The sequence below is a fragment of the Pteropus medius genome, unplaced genomic scaffold (assembly GCF_902729225.1).
Source record: "Pteropus medius unplaced genomic scaffold, Ma_sr-lr_union100, whole genome shotgun sequence".
In the NCBI taxonomy this organism is placed as follows: Eukaryota; Metazoa; Chordata; class Mammalia; order Chiroptera; family Pteropodidae; genus Pteropus; species Pteropus medius.
This window is the reverse complement of record NW_024354550.1, coordinates 348,740-366,793: the sequence shown is the minus strand read 5'-3', so window position 1 is coordinate 366,793 and position 18,054 is coordinate 348,740. Positions and strand designations below refer to the sequence as shown.

The following is an 18,054-nucleotide window of genomic DNA, read 5'->3' as shown; positions in this document are numbered from 1 at the left end:
CCATATTTTCTTTGTTAGAGGTAAGTCTCTAGGTTCAGCCCATACTTCAGGACAGGGCATTACACACAAACAGGAATTTTGGGAGATGGGGTCATTGGGATCCATGTTGCCTCCCACAGAATATGACTGCTCTGAAAATTTGTGCACAAATTTTGGGGTGGACATGTTTCCATATCTCTTGGATAAATACCTATGAATGAAATTGCTAGGTCATATGGACACTTTGTAAGAAATTATCAAATTATTTTTTCTACTGGTTGTATCATATTACACTTCCACCAGCAATGTATAAGAGTTCCAGTTGCTCTACAAACTAGACAATACCTTGTATTATGAGTCTTTTAAATTTCAGCTACTCTAGTGGATATGAAATGCTATATTCTTGTGGTTTTACTTTGCATTTCTCTGATGATTAATGATATTAAGCATCATTTTATGTGTTTATTGGCCATTTGTATATATCTTCTTTTTGAAGTATACATTCAAGTATTTTACCTATTTATTATGTAATTATCTTCTTATTACCGAATTGCAAGAATTCTTTACGTAGTCAAGGTCCAAGTCTTATACACACACACACACACACACACACACACACACACACCTATATATAAATTCATCTCTCTATATGTACATGTGTGTGTATACATACTTGTTTTGGAAAATTTTAAAGGACGAAGTCACTACACTCAAGACTGGAGGACTTCTCCAAGCTATTAATATGTGGTTACAGGGCTTTTTCTATGACTTAGCTGTATAGACCTGAGGGCAGCCCTCTGAGCCACTAGCGCTATAGTAGAAGGTCTCAGTTTAAAACAAATTGGAAGTTAACTTTGACTATAGACCTGAGGGTAGCCCTCTGAGCCACTAGAGCTATAGTAGAAGGTCTCAGTTTAAAACAAATTGGAAGTTAACTAACTCATGGGCTGACTCACGGGCTTTTATCAAGCAAATTGCTTCTGTGTCACAGTTTACTCCTCTATAAAATAGTATCAAGCCTGAGGGTCTGAGGCATGATTAAATTAATGTGTCTGAAATCATTAATTTTGAGATCGAGTAAGCTAGTTCATGTGAAGATTAAAAAAATAGTTATGCTTTTTTGGTTTGATTTTTATTTCTTGTTTAGTCATCATTAAACCACAGAGCATTTTGTATTTTTACAAAATGATTTTACATGTCTTAATCATCCTTCACAAAAACATCATTAGATTAAAAAAATATGGAAGGGAAGAAGAAGGAAGAAGAGAGAAGGAAGAGGGGAGCAGTGGCCCCTAAGGAGCTATGTGATTTAGATAAGTCAGAATAATTCAGAAGGGAAGGGGAGGGCAGACTGTGATCTAGAAGTTTCAGTCTCTTCGACAGGAACACTACTCTTGTCTTTCTGAAGCTTGGATCAGAAAGCTTGGTAGGATCATCACAACATAGTTGACTGAGAAATCCAGCTATTCAAGTCAGGTGCTTTTTTTGGACTGTGGAGGTGGAAGGTCTGGAAGCCCTTCCATTTCCTGTGTCCTACTCCTGAAGCTTGGCATCAGTGGTTGTATTGCTTAAACAACTATTAAACCAAATACTAATTCTGGTCTCCATATTTTTGGAAACCTAAGTGTCTATGCCTGTTCTACCTTTTAGAATCTTCCCCCTAACCACAGGTTTCTTCAAACACCTTCCTGCTGTGGCTTCTGCCCCAATTAATAATGCCTTGCTAATAACTATTCTATGGTACTTATCAGCCTCTTCCTTGTTATTGATATATTTATGTAGTTACAGTTACCACAAATCTCTCTCCTTCTAAATAATATTAACAGGATTTACTTGTGTCTTAGTAAGTCTCAATCACTGTTCTAAGTGCTTAATATAAATCATATCATTTAGTTACCACAATAACCCTATGAGGTAGATACTGTTATTATATCCTTCACAGAAGTGGGGAAACTCAGGCACAGAAACTTGCCCAAGGTCACACTTTAAGGAGGCACTAGGCTGTAATTCCAGCCCAAGCATTTTGATTTCAGGGTCTTTAGTCTACTATAATAATCTGCCTTCCCAACACAGAGTGAATTAAATAAATATTTATGAAATTGAATTAAATAAAGATTTGTGAAAAAGAATGCAGACCATTGACAACCACTGTATATTTTCATCTCATAGTGACTGGGCCATGATATCAGGAAACTATCTGCAAATGAGAAGAGCCAAATATAGGAGAACAAACTTTAACTTTAGAGCCTGAAATCGACTTAAAGTCCCACTCATAACACTTAACAGTTTAGAGTCCTCAGATGAGGAATTTAGGCTGGTTGAGCCTCAATTTTCTCATCTGTCAAAGAAGACTAATATTTATATACACTTCAAAAAGTAGTTGTGAAGATGAAGTGATATACGAATTTGTGTTTTATAGACTATAAAGCATATTTGCTTTAGTTTAACATAAAATTATAAGAGCTATATATACACATATTTTAAGAATTTACTAGAAAAAATGCAATAGAAAAAAAATATTGTCCTTCTGTTTGAAAATATAATCTCAGTTCCAAGGATAGTGACTTTGTGAGTCTTCAGCAGGTTTTACATCTTATATGTAAGCTCTCTGGCACAGTTTTCAACTTGACAGTTAGACTCAGAGTTCAGATTTCAACAGCAGTTTTATTTCTGTGGGGCCATCTGAAAAGGATGAGGTAAAACTAACTCCCTTATAAGCCTCAATATTTTAGTTTTGATTTATTTAATCATGGTTATATTTAAACAAAACTATGCTTGTATAGAAAAGACCTACTGTCTATTTGCCCCGTATCTATGAGAAAGTCATCTTCTTTTGGCCATGGGTCTGAAGTAGGAAAGTTTCCCTACTTCAGGATGAGGGAATAAACAATAGAAAAGCCATAACTTTTAAACAGTGACCTCATTTCCATTCAAAGAATCGTTAGGACCAAAATGGGATTCTCAATACAACAGACAAAATGTTTTCTTCTTTAATTTGTTTGTTTGTTTGTTTTTTTCCACCAGGAAAGTGATCATTTCAGGAACTGCAAAATGTTAACAGAAAAGTATATTAGAATTAGCATGAAGTAGAGATACTTATTCATGTTCTGAGATGGGCAATCAATATATGCCTGAGGAAGTTAAGAACATATATAGTCCCACAAACAGTAGGAAGAACAGATAGTAATAGATTCTTAAGAAGTGTTATGAGATTAACAAAATGTAACCTGTGTGTGGCAGGATGCCTCTATTTTCTAGCCTCGAGTGATCTTCCCCGATCTATCAAGGTGGGAAGCAATCTACAGTTTTATTTTTATAATCTCTCATGCCTGAAGGTCTTCACTGGCCAATCTCAGGATTGTCTTTCTCTGTCACTCTCCTCTTGCCAATAAACAAATAAGAGCAAATACAGACTAGACTATTTCAAGCCTTTCTCCATCAAGACTTGAAATTAATGATGGAGCTCATACTAGTCCTCTCCTGGCCATTGTCCTGCAGTACACACACACACACACACACACACACACACACACACACTAGAATGTACAGAGAAGCCCAGGCATCAATCCCTTTTGCTAAAGGGAATTCTCTTATATGTGGTGGATTGGAAGTCTTTTAAACTACTGATTGCATCAATTGTAGTAATCAGCCAAATGATGTAGTCAAGGCCATGCATGTGGGAAAGGCACATGGAGAAAATGTGCAAATAATCTTGGGCAAAAAAAAAAAAATGAACTGCTTTATTTGTAAGAAACCTTATACATTCTATGTTATGGGAGATTTAGGAGATTTTCAAGGTAAATTTGAATATATGCAACTTTCTTCTAACACTCTGACTTTAGAAGTCAATCTGCCCCTCCGCATCTAAACCCCCAGCCATCTTTATAATGACCTTCCTCCATGCCCTACCCCACTGTATCAAAATTCTTTACTAAAGGGATGAGTAAATATATAAAGGTTATCTCAGAACAGATCTTTTGTGCCTTGTAAAAAATGAGCCCTTCTAGGGCTCTTTAAAGGACTTTGAATGATGAATGTTCTAGGAATCTACCTGTTCTCCCACCTATTTTTCTGTCCCCAGGTTTCTTCCTCAAGCCCACATACAGCTCTTCTTTCAAGCCTCTTATTCTAATAATACCACTTTGTTCTTCAAATTCAAAAATCTTTACTGTGCTCCATCCATCCACGCCCTACCCGCCCTCCCAATAATGCCTCAACATCTCTCTGAATGCCTGTTGCTCATCTCCAAAGGATAGGACCTCAGGGCCATGAATGAGGATGAATGCTTGTCCTCTCATTCCACTTCAGACTCCCTTCCAGGTAGAATGTGTCCCCATTGTGCAAAGCATTACCTTTCTGTAAAGTGTTTACTTGCCTTCATGGCATAAGTTTAACTTGGTCCTTCAAGACCTATAGGCATCCCTTTCCTCACCAGTGGACTGAGAGGCATGGCCTTGCCTGACTATATCACAGGAGAAGCCACATGAGTCGACAGTGGTTGTTTTCTTTGCCACCCTTTCTGATTGATGTGATCTCCCCTGTGCCAACTTCAATTATATGATTTGGATTCTGAATCTCTTAATAGAACTGGTGTGTGTGTGTGTGTGTGTGTATTCTCAAAGTAGGGATGATATTTACCTTACTCCACATAGTTCATAGAAAAACTGAGATCCAATTTAGTAGCCCTGAGACCAGCATCTAGGAGTGTCTAACCAAGTCCCCACCTGGCCCTCTCAGAGTCCACTGGGATTCTGGGTGATTCTTTTGACCATTTCATAGATAATTTCTGCTATTTCTTCCTTGGCTGATGTGGGACTTTTTCTTTTCACCCACTGAAATGTCTTACTCATCTGCTACATAAACTCCAACTTTCCTGAACCTTCCTGGAACTAAAACCCTGGTTTGAATACTATCTTTTTGAGATAATGATCTGAATGATTTCCAGAGCACCAGCCATCCATTGCCCTTCTTTCCCTTAATAACTGGGTCCTATTAGTCTTACCCTCCTTGAACCTACAGGCAGTGTCTCTCCTCAGGACCCAATGAGCAAAAAAGGGTGGACCCTGCCACACCAAAGTTAAACAGGAGGGCTGCTCATGCCTAGGAGTTTCTCCCAATAAAGATAGGGAGGTCTCCAATGCCTGGAGGAGACACTTCTACAACCTGGTAGTCGCCACCACTCAATCTTGCTTTGGAGTCTGGCATGATAATTAAGGGCTCCATATCATACTGTTACCTATACCCTTTGTTTCATTCTTGACATTTATAACAGACTTTCTTTCTTTCGATTCAGATAAGAACTTATAATGTACATTTGTAAGCAAAGTTCTTTTTGAAAAAGAGCTTGTGATGCCATCAAATAAGAACTCAATCCATGGGAAACCAATTTGAAAAGAGAGAGTTAAAATATAATAATGTTTTTTACCTGTGTTTACAATTTGAACTAGCCATAGCTCCCAGTCAGGCATGCAATCATGCAATCACGAGGGTAAACAATTGATAGTCTACAGTGTACAGTGCTGCCAACATTTTTTGGATATTGTGTTTGGAGCATGTTTAAGGGAGGCTAGGCTAAGCTATGGTGTTCATAGGTTAGCTATATTAAATACATTTTCAATTTATGATATTTTCAATTTATGATGTGTTTATCTGAATGTAACTTTGTCAAAAGTCAAGGAGTATCTGAATTGTGATCACACAGCTTTTTGGAAGGAAAAACAAATGAACAAACAAATGAACAAACTTCATTTTCCCTTATGCCACCTGAAAACCTTGGACTGCATTATTGTCCTCCAGTGTGGAAAATACTTTAGATACCAGTTAGGCCTATGAATACATAGACAATCTCAATGTAGTTTCATCACTGCTAAAAAAAAGTAGAGCAAGCCTCACCTCAAGATGACTAGGAACCATGGTGTCTAATCTTCGCAATGTTCTCTAATAAAAGCTAATTATTTCCTTCTCTTTAATTGCTTATTTATTTTTGTAGCCTTTACTTATTAATGAAGATTGAATGTAGATTGGATGTAGAAATGACTGGCAGAATGTGCCACATGAAATAAGATTGGATGTAGATTGGATGTAGAAATGACTGGCAGAATGTGCCACATGAAATAAGATGATTTGAATAGAAAAACCTTTCTAATTGAGACCTGAGAGAAAAGCATGTCTAAAACATAGGGAGACACAACTTACAGATCCAAGAAGCTGTATAAGCTAAGACTTTATCTTATTATTGAGTGATTTGATATGTAGTTATAAAAGCTAAAATGGTCATTTTTTTTTTTTGAGAGGAGGTGGTACTGCTAAAATTTTAAATTATCTTTGATCCTCTTACTTCTGATTGACACGTTTGGATGTGCTGTTCAACAGAATAAAAGTAGACATTAAAATGTTAAGATACAAGGTTTTTCTTTGTTTTTTTTTTTATTTTTTAGTTTTAGGTTTTTACTTTCTATTTTTCAGGAGTGGGGTCTTCTTATCACATTTATTCTGTGTTGCTTCCAAAGAAACATTTATAAGAAGTTAAAAATGTGGGAAACCATGGTTACAGTTATCGAAATAGAATTGCTACTATATATTTACAGTACCTTCAGAAAATTTATTGTGCATGGCAGACTTCAATTATATGTGACATAAGGCTACTTACTGTGAGCTAATCATATTCCTCACACCAACTAATATTAAACCATAATTTCTAGAGCTGAAAATCTGGTGCACCAGAGCCAGAACTTTTGTGACTACTATGGCTTCTTATTTTTAAAATGCCACGGTTTGGTCTGCAATGATGGGACTATATATGACTAATGCACTGGAAAGTAGCTTATCCTTTTATCTAGTGTGGAAGTCCATTACATTTTAAAGCACATATGAGGGACTAGGGAAAATAAGAGGAAAATTAAATAAGTCAACAACATCTTCAAGACAGAATTTGATCAAAAGTAAATGTACTGTAGATGACTGTTCTGAAAGCTGATATTAACTAATAATTGTTATGAGGATAGAATCTGGGTATTAGCTCCTTAATAACAAACAATTACCTATTTCTTATTTTTTTTTCTGAACCTTTGTGATTCTTGTTTTATTAGTGAGTCATACTCTTCATGTTTTGAAATGAAACATCCTACTCTCTTCTCTAGTTATTTTCAAGGGTGGTAATGACTATCACTATGAATATCACTGAACTTTGAAGTATTACTGACTTTGTGGAGATGGCTCTGTTGCTAAAGAACACATGACTTCTAGGAATGATGAGGCCTAGCGGTAAGGCCTCAGAAGAACAGCCTTATAAAAAGGAATGCAAAATAGTTATAATAAATTGTGTGAGTACTCAGTACCATCTGCTTTTAGTGATCCTTTCACTTTCCTGCTATCATATCTGTGAACTTCCCCAGTCTTGATTTCCTTGGTTTCCTGTTAAAGCAGTACTAAGGGGGAAAAAAATTGAGCCATATAAAGTATAAGCAGATATCCAACAAAAAAAAAAGTTCACATTGTGTCATACATGTTTGCCTCTGTTTTGTGAAGGAAATGAAACTTTCTGAATGAAATTGCAATCTCTTTTTTACCTTTCCCCAGTTCTAAGTCTCTTCTTCCCTCTCCAGAATAAATGCTATCACAAATCTGGTGTGTGTAGCTATTAAGTCTATGCTTTTACATATTTTTATGTTTTTATATGTTATATTAAACTATATGTAATATTCTTCTTGTGACTTTTAAAAATTTTACATAAATATTATACATATCTGTTTTCACTTCACTTTTTTATTCAATATGACTTTTTAAGATCTAATCATGATGATATAGATACAGTCCATTCATTTTAATTGCTGTATGAAATTATTACATCGAACACCTTTTATTAACTCATTTTATGAAGCCAACATTACCTTGATACCAAAACCTGGTAAAGATAATACAAAAAAAAGAAAACTATAGACCAATATCTCTGATGAACACAGATGCAAAGGTCTTAAAAAAAAAAACTAGCAAATCAAATACAACACCACATTAAAGAGATTTCCTAACCATAAAAATATAGACTGCTTCTAATCTTTCTCTCTCTTTTTAAAAATTATGTTTATAAACATCTTTGCTTTGATTTTTTTCTAAAGTACATACCTAGAAATAGATATGTTAAAGAATAAAATATGTGCATTTCAATCTTAATAGAAATTGGCAAATTGCTTTCCAAGTTGGCTGATCTAATATACATGCACATCATAAGTATCCTAACATTCTTGTTTATCCACCAATACTCAGATTTTTAGGATTTTTGTCAATTTGATAGATGTAAAATAGATCTCAGAACCTAACTTTATTTTAAAGTGAATACAAAACCATTATATCATTAGCAATATTTCAAAGTATTATTAAGAGAAATTAGAATTTCAATTTCCTCTTGCTTAGGTTTTCCCATGCTTTACATTCTGTTGATTTGGAATGAATTACAAGGAAATATATTAATATTCTGCTGAGAACATCTGTAAGTGACTATTCATCTAGAAGTAGTAGCAAGTAAACAATCTAGCATAAAACTTTAGTTTTTTTCAGATGAAATAAAATATGTTCATTGTAGAAATGTTAGAAAATGCAAAACATCAAGAGAAAAGTGGAAGTCACTTGCAATCCCTCATCCAAAATAAGCACTGAGAGCATTGTCTGGTATTTTTTTTCTATGCATATAAATAAATGGAGGGTTCCTACCCACCTCATAAAATTGGTGTCATGAGCATGTTGTTTTTAAATCTATATTTTCAATTGAACAATGTATTGTGAGAATTTCCCATGTCATTAAATACTCTTATAAAACATTGTCTTTAGTGACTGTGTACTTCTCCATCACATGAAGGTAACATTTTATGTAATGAATCCCCTAGTGTTGGACAGGATTCAAGGGCATGAATGGTTTAAAGGAGGAGTCAGTGAACTTTTTCTGTAAAGGGTCAATAAATATTTTAGGCTTTGTGGAAGATATGGTCCATTGTAACACGAAAGTAGCCATAGGTGATATGTAAACAAATGAGCTTGACTGTGTTTCAATAAAACTTTATTTTAGACACTGAAATTTGATGGGTAATTTTCACATGTCATAAAACTTATATTCTTTTGATTTTCCCCCAACCATTTAAAAATGTAGAAACAATTCTTAGTTCATGGGATGTACAGAAACAGGTGGTGTCTGTGCTTTGCCAGAGATCTTAATCTTATAAAAAGGAATGCAAAATAGAATATCAGAACTGGATGAATCTCTACAAATAAGTTAGTACAATTTTTTCCTTTTCAGTATGAGAAAATGAGGACTAGAGAGTGTAAGTAACTGACTAAATTGTCTGCACTATTTATGTACACATCAATAGTGCCATGTAAGAGAAAATAATTTCATCACGTAATTGAAAAGAACAACAATTCTAAAATACTTTAAAAGATATAGTAAAACTGGGTAAAGATATCAAGATTTCTCTGTTTTTTCTTATAACTGCATATGAATCTCCAACTATTTCAATAAAAAAGATACGTTTAAGTTAAAGAAAATAAAATTTCCTGGAATCTACATCCCACTTTAGGAGGAAATCAAGAAACAATCTTTCCTTCTAAATAATATTTTAAAACGTTTCATTAACAATTGTTTAATTTCCTGATTTAAAAACCACATAGATGCTGCAATATATCAAAGACAGCACCAAATTCACATCCACTTAGAAATAAGTGTGCCATAGAACTTGCAATGACTCTAGTTATCACCCTTTATAAAGCCTGTTTTACAGCCACCTCTTGTCATTAAGTATAAATCTGGTCAACAAGGCCACTCCCAGGATTCTTGGACCCAACGAGGAAATTTCTACGCTGTTTTCACTGTTAGCAGTTATGACAGTATTTTGCACTGCAATACCCTGTGACCATCTTCATTTTATGTGGCTAAAACAAAGACAGAGATGACTCCTCAGTCCCTGTAGAAATGCAGTCATGTCTACAGTGACAATGGGGCCTACTGTAGTTTCAAACCATCTGTAATGGAAATGAAATGCCAGATGCCTCATCACTCTCAGTGAGGCTCTTGTAGAACATATAGGCCTGTATTGAAGCTTCTGATGGTCCTATACAGATTGGAATTTTAAAATAATACACCAAGGTAATGTGTACAAAAGGAGGACTTCATACATTGGTTAGAGAGTTTCACATTTTCCTGGAGTCTAAAATTGATTTAAGAATGGATTGATTGATTGATGTATTGTCTATTGAATGATGGTTCATTCTTCAACATTCAGTGAACACCATCCATGAAACTTGTCTTGGGCTAAGTACTAGAAAACCTCATTTTAGGAAGACATGGAAGTATTTGAAGTCTTGGCTCTAAAGGTGGCTAGGGCACATCCACTAGCAACAACTAAAACTTCATTTATTAGTTCAACAGTAATTAGATGGTATAAAGTAACCCAAATATGTCTTGAATTTCTCTAAAGTCTTCTAAAACTATATGTGTAGTCTTTTCTGTTAGGATTTCATATATAGATAGAATATTTTGTGTCTGGAGAGAGTGCAGACTTTTTAATAAACTTTTACAAATTACCTAATTTAAATCTCTCAACTCTCTCTTCAGTAGTCATAAAATGAATATTGTTTAACATATTTGACACTGAAGGCAAATTAGATCTACAGAAATAAAGGGGCTTGCAGATATTTACTAAGTCAGTGAGGCAACCAGCTGTTTAGGCAAGCAGTACAACAAAGTAGAAACAATATGTGGACTTTGGGTTCAAACTGCCCTGAACATAAATTCTGTGCTTGCATTTATAACCAAGCGCAGGAAATGGTGGCGTGTGCTGAAGACTATAGATAGATTTTCAACAAGTTCTTAAATTTTAACTCTTACGGACTTCTTGAGTTTAAGTTTTATTATCCTTAAATAAGAATTAATACCTGTCATGTTGAGTTATTATGAGAATTAAATGAGACAATATATGTCAAATGCTTAATGCACAGTAGTTAATCAAGAAAAAATCTAATGTATGTGCTCTCACTTTTCTCCTGTCTCCTGCAAGGAAAACACTGAAGTTATAGTCTCTGTGTTTTCAGCCAGATGTATAATTATGCTTTGCATTCTTCCTGGGACAGGATTTGTTGGGCCAAGTGGAGGAAGAGGGCTATGGGGTTGGAGGTTTCTTAGTGTACAGTAGCACAGGTTTCATTCTATACCCTTCTTTTTAGTGTGCGCCTCTATCTTCAACTGCACCTGCCATCTCCCAGTACAAACACCTTCTGTTTTATTTTCCCTAAAACAGTGCTGTTCAATAGTACTTTCTACAATGATGGAAATTTTCTACTTCTGTACTGTCAAATAAGATAGTCACTAGTCACATGAGACTTTTGAGCACCTACAATGTAGCTCATCGTATAACCAAGAATACTTAATTTCATTTAATTTTAATTAGTTAAAATTTATATTTAATTGTTCATATTTAGTAATGGCTACTCCAAATTGGACAGCTTAGCTTCAGAGACTTGACCTCCAGTTGGGGTGTGGGTAAATTCAATTTCCTAGAATCTTACCCAGCTTTGATCCTGTCCCGCTTATTTCAGTGTGGACCCTTCACTCTTACCTCCAGAGAGAGCCAGTGACACGTGTTTGTGGGAATTTGGGTGGTTCTGTGGCATATTTTGCTTTGGTTCTCAGCTTTCACACTTCAGGCTCAGTAATGGGTTGAATTGTAACTTCTCTCTCGCCAAATTTGTATGTTGAAATCTTACCTCCAGTATCTCAGAATGTGATCTAATTTGAAAATAAGGTCTTTGAAGATGTAATTAAAGAAGGGTGGGCCCTAACTCAAAATGACTGATATCCTTATAAAAAGGAGGTATTGGTACTCAGAGACATGCGCACGGGGAGAATGTCATGTGGACATGAGAGAACAGATCAGGTGATGCACCTACAAGCCAAGGAACCACACAGATTGACAGCAAACCCCCAGAAGCGAGGTGAGAAGTTTGGAACAGGCTGTCTCTCACAGCCTCAAAAGGAATCAACCCTGACTATATCCTGATCTTGGACTTCTGGCCTCCAGAACTGTATGCAGGCACACTTCTGTTATTTAAGCCACCCAGTTTGTGGTACTTTGTTATATTACCTGAGGAAATTAATACACTCAGGATTCAGTTTTTTCCTCTCTGCATTCTCAGTTGCCTCTTGTCCTGCTTTAGAGTTTTATTTTTATTGCTGTTGTCTCCTCTCCATTCTCCATGTCTTTGTGAGTATATGCCTTAAAAAGCAGACAAATAGACAAACAAACAAACAAACAAACAAACAAACAGCAAACCCCTTTACTGTCATGTGAGTGATGTTTCAGAGGGGCGAGTCTAACTGTGTTACATATGCCATCTTTCTTGGAAGTTTTTTTCTCCCAGTTTTGGATTTAAAAATTTTTATTTGTATACATGAATCCTTTCTTTTCACTTCAGTATTTCCTCACAGAAACAAGCTGCTCTTGTTGAAAAACAAATAAAAATTTCTCCCAAGGGGCTAAGTGCTACTTGGAGGAAGAAAAGCACATCATTTTTTTTAGGGGAGAGTTATCTCCACTAATATCTTTCTTCTGTTTAAAATAGATGAAGAAAGTTAAAACTCCAGATGTGTGGGGGCGCAGAGAAGAGAGAATTGGAATTTCATAGTTTTGCTTAGAAAAGATGCTTATATCACAAAGGAAGGAGATTTGGATCTATAAATCTGATAAATGATTGCTGCAATGTCTATTATTTTATTTAATTAAAAGTTTTTTCAATCACAGTTGATATTTAATAGTATATTAGTTTCATGTGTACAGCATGGTGGTTAGACATTTATATAATTTATGAAGTGTTTCCCCAATAAATCTAGCACCACCATGACACCATACATTGCAATATTACTACAATATTATTGACTATATTTCCTATGCTGTACTTTACATTCCCATGGCTATTTTGTAACAACCAATTTGTACTTCTTAATCTCTTCACTGTTTTTACCTAGTCCTCCAACCCCCTTTCCATCTGGCAACCATCAGTTTATTCTATGTATCTATGAGTCTGTGTCTGTTATATTTGTTTATTTTGCCTTTTAGATTCCACGTGTAAGTGAAATCATATCGTATTTGTCTTTCTCTGTTTGACTTATTTCACTTAGATACTCTCTAGGTCCATTTATGTTGACACAAATGCTAAGTTTTTTATTTTTTTTATTTTTCTAGTGGTGAAGTAGTATTCCACTATATCACCTCTTCTTTATTCAATCATCTATTAATGGACACAGGTTGTTTCCATATCTTGGCTATTGTAAATAATGCTGCAATGAACATAGGGATGCACATATCTTTTACATTTCTTCAGATAACTATCCACAAGTACGATTACTAGGTCACATGGTAGTTCTATTTTTAATTTTTCGAGGAATCTCTGTATTGTATTCCATAGCGGCTACACCAATACGCAATCCCACCAATAGTACCAGAGTGTTCCTTTTTCTCACATCCTCACCAACACTTGTTGTTTGTTGATTTTTTTTGATGATAGCCATTCTGACTGGTGTGAGGCAATATCTCATTGTGGTTTTAATTTGCATTTCTCTGATAATTAGTGACGTTGAGCATTTTTTCATATGTCTATTGGCCATCTTTATGTCATCTTTAGAGAAATGTCTATTCAGGTCAGGTCCTCTGCCCATTTTTTAATTGGCTTGGTTTTTTTTGTTTTTGTTTTTGTTTTTGTTTTTTTTGGTGTTGAGTTGTATAAGTTATATATAATTTTTTTATATTAATCCTTTATCGAATGTATCATTGATGAATATCTTCTCCCATTCAGTACGTTATCTTCTCATTTTGTTGACAGTTTCTTTTATTGTGCAAAATTTTTTATTTTGATGTAGTTTCACTGTTTATTTTTTCTTTTGTTTCTCTTGCCCAAGAAGATATATTAACAAATGTTACTAAGAGCAACACCAGAGAGTTTACTGCCTATGTTTTCTTCTAGGAGTCTTGTGGTTTGGGGTCTTACATTTAAGTCTTTAATCCATTTTGAGTTTATTTTTGCATATGGTGTAAAAAAACGGTCTAGTTTTATTTATTTTTTTTGCATGTATCTGTCCAGTTTTCCCAACACCATTTATTGAAGAGACTGTCTTTACCACATTGTATATTCTTACCTCCTTTGTCATAGATTAATTGACATATAGGCGTGGGTTTATTTATGAGTTCCCTATTTCATTCCATTGATCTATATGTCTATTTTTATGCCAGTATCATGCTATTTTGATTACTATAGCGTTGTAGTATAGTTTGCTAACAGAATAGTTTGCTAACAGTATAGTTTGCTAGCATGATACCTCCATCTTCGTTCTTCTTGCTCACAATTACTTTGACTATTTGGGGTCTTTTGTCATTCCATATACATTTTAGGATTATTCTAGTTCTGTGAAAAATGCCTTTGGCATTTTGATAGGGATTGAATTGAATCTATAAATTGCTTTGAGTAGTATGGACATTTTAATAATGTTAATTCTTCCTATTCATGAGCATGGTATAGCCTTCTATTTATTTGTGTCTTCTTTAATTCTTTCTTTTCTGAGTACAGTTTTTTACCTCCTTGCTTAAATTTATTTCTGAGTATTTCATTTATTTTTTTGATGTAGTTATAAATGAAATACTTTACTAAATTTATATGTTCTAATAGTTCTTTTTTGTGGACTCTTTAGGGTTCTCTTTATGTAGTATGATCTATGTTATCTGCAAATAATGACAGTTTTACTTCTTCCTTTCCAATATGGATGTCTTTTATTTCTCCTTGTCTGATTGCTGTGGCTAGGACTTCCTGCTTGTTTATGTAGGCAGCAATTACACAAAGTTGCAAGTCAAGAAGAAAAGCAAGGATGTGTTTGATGGAAGCAAGATTCCAAGTTGAATAAGAAATAAATGATTGAGTGGCTCACCTTTTATCTTGCGGATTTCAACAATCATAGCAGGTTGGAATTTTCCAGATTGGAATTAATTGAAGTTCTTATTCTGCATCTTAAAAATAGAAATTTATGAAGGATTAAAGAGAATTTTATTTAACATCCCATCTTTTTTCCCATTTTCCATGCAGCAAACGTGTTTCTTTTCGGTAATTTGGTCTATATAAATACCTTATCATTTATACAGTATTCTGAATAATAATAATAGTAAAAAATTATATTTATTGAGCATTAATATGTGACAACATTTTAGTTACCTACTGCTGAGTAACAACCACTCTAAAATGTAGTGACTTAGAACAACATAAATTATTAATTCTCAAAATTCTGAACATTAGATAGGCAGTCATTCTGCTGGTCTTGCCCAGAATTTCCCATGTAGCTGCATTCAGCAGATAGATTGGCAGGGGTCTAGGCTCAGCTGAAACCCTTGGACAGGGCATCTCAGTTCTCCATGTGGCTAACTTGGGCTTCCATATAGCGTGGAAGTCTCAAACATTCCACGACGGATCACTTTAACAGCAAAGAAATTAAAACTGCCAGTCCTTTTAAGACCTGGGGTTACAAGTCCCAGAATGTAATTTTCAGTGTATTCTCTCCATTATAAGTAAGACACAATTAAAATTTCCTTATTTGATTTCTAAACTTGCTGGAGGTCATCTCTTTAATTAGATTTCAGTAGATTCATCAATATAAATTCATATGCAAATACAATGTATTTGTCTTGTTATTTTTTAACAGGAGAAGAAAACATTTTGAGTTCAGTAATTATGAAGATTATTTAGAAGTATACTTAATAAATGCATTAGCCAAATGAATAACATCCACAGAAATAGCCAAACATACCACTTGCTTCCCACCAGAATTTAAAAAATGCCTTCATCATTTGAAGTGTCCTACAATAGATGATTGGATAAAGAAGCTGTGGTACATATATACAATGAAATATTACTCAGCCATAAGAGGAGATGAAATATTGCCATTTGCAACAACATGGATGGATCTCAAGATAATCATGCTAAGCGAAATAACCCAGACAGAAAAAGTTGAAAATCACATGATATTATTTATATGTGGGATATAAACCTAAAAGCAACAAATGAACAGGACAAACAAACAGAGACTCATGTTCATGGACTAGTGGTTACCAGTGAGTAGGGAAGTGGGAGGAGGGGAGAGGTAGATGGGGTAAAGAGGGTCAAATATGTGGTGACAGAAAGAAATCTAACTATGGGAGATGAACACAGTGTAAATATACATATACCTTACTGTTAAAGTGTACAGATGAAACTTATTGGATTTTGTTAACCAACGTCACCATAAAAAAAATAAATTAATTTAAAAAATGCCTTCATGAAAATTTTAGAAATTGGAAAAAAAAAGTCACCGGGACCAGCCCAGATTCAAGGGGAGAGAAAAGAGACTGCACTGTTTGAGTGAGGAACAGCTGATGTATGCAGGGATGGGAGGAATTGTTGAGAGGCTATAGTTGGAGACTGTCTACCATAGACAAGCACTGTGCATATTGCTTTAAATGTATTATCTTATGCAATTTTTCACAATAACCCTATCAGGTAATTCTTTTATTTGCCAGAATTCTTCTATTTTTCAGTATTGACAGATTGAAACTATTTACCTCTAATTTTAAAGCTCAACGAAAGCCAGGGCTTTTCCCATACTAAATAATATCTTGCCCTTTCACTAACTTTTAAAATAGGAAGAATTCCAGGTTTAGTTAGAGAGTTGTAGGTCTGCATTTGGATCTATTGCTTGCTGTAAGTATTTTTTATCTTTCAGTCTAGAGTACTTTATCTGTGAAGTAAGAATTACAATATCTTATTTAAAGGGTTCTGGCAAAGATTAAAATATAACATGTAAACTAAATATGTGAGCTGGGAAAGAGGGCCAGTGGTTTTATAAATTGGTATTAAGTATAAATTGGTATCAAGAATACTTTTATATGCCTTCTACTAGCATTTCGGTTAATGAATCATAACCATTGAGAGCAATTTAGAGAGCCTGTTCCAGTTATCTGTTTCTGCATAGCAACCCACTTCTAATTTTCATAATTTAAAACAATAATTTATTATTCCTCACAGGTCTGTGGATCTACTGGTGGCAAGAACTCCTTAAGGATTTATTATCGTGGCTATCTTTGGAAAATACAATCTGCCACAAAGTCCTGCCTAGGTTCCTCATAATTAATATCCCAAAGCGGCATTTCCCCCCATGTTGTCTCACCTTAGTTATGTTGGCAGATTCTGTCACCTGTTATATCTTTGACTAGGAAAACCTTAGACTTGAAAGGCGCTCTGTGTCCTGTCTCTTTCAGATATCTACAAAACATTAGTCGAGAAGATTGGCTGACTGACTGACTTCTACTTCAGAAGTCTCCCTCTAACTCCCTAAGCCTCTTTGTGAAAATCTCTTAGCTTCCCTGAACTTTAGCTTGTTCTGGAAAACTGGGGAGGGAGGGTTGGAGTAGATGGTCTCGAAAGTGTTTCCCAATGGTTGACATTCTATGATTTTAAAAAAGTGATTAGACACTCTACAAAAGGAAAATACTTTATAATCCAATTTTTGCAGAGCCCTCAAAGGTTAGGAAAATATATATTGACAATCATACTCTAACACAAACATGCACATAGTGTAAATTGATGACAGGGGTTTGTATAACACCTGAATCATTTTGTAATTTGTACTATCTTAATTTGATAGAAAATATCAGACTAATATATAGTAGGACATAAGATGATTTATAATGGTGACTTTCTAATTCTAAAAGCTTGATTTCATGTTAAAGTTTGCCTTACATGTAGAGATTATTTTAAAGAATTTTCAAAAATATCTATAATTGATTTTACAGAGCAAGAGGGCAAGAATTACAGTTTTATCCTTTTTGTACTGTAAGCCATTTTGTAGATGGAGAAATAAGGAGCCAGAGAAGACTTTTATTAGGAACATTAGGTTTGGGCTTGTCTAGGAGAAAATTGTCAAAATAATTAGGAGCTTAGAAATTATAGGAAATGAGTGGTTGAAGGAACTAGAATGTTGGCTTGGAGAATTTAGGGGACTATATTGTCATCTAAGATTTA

At 34.7% G+C, this 18,054-nt stretch overlaps 1 long non-coding RNA gene across 2 annotated transcripts in view; it reads right to left on the bottom strand.

The window, feature by feature from the left end:
- The window catches only part of LOC120596589 (uncharacterized), a 58,217-nt gene that overhangs the window by 15,984 nt on the left and 24,179 nt on the right, over positions 1-18,054 (bottom strand). The window contains exon 3 of one of the 2 annotated variants that reach the window (XR_005651200.1): positions 14,936-15,014. This is a non-coding gene — a long non-coding RNA (uncharacterized LOC120596589). The remainder of the gene's footprint in view (positions 1-14,935; positions 15,015-18,054) is intronic. The other variant, XR_005651201.1, reaches the window with a different exon arrangement.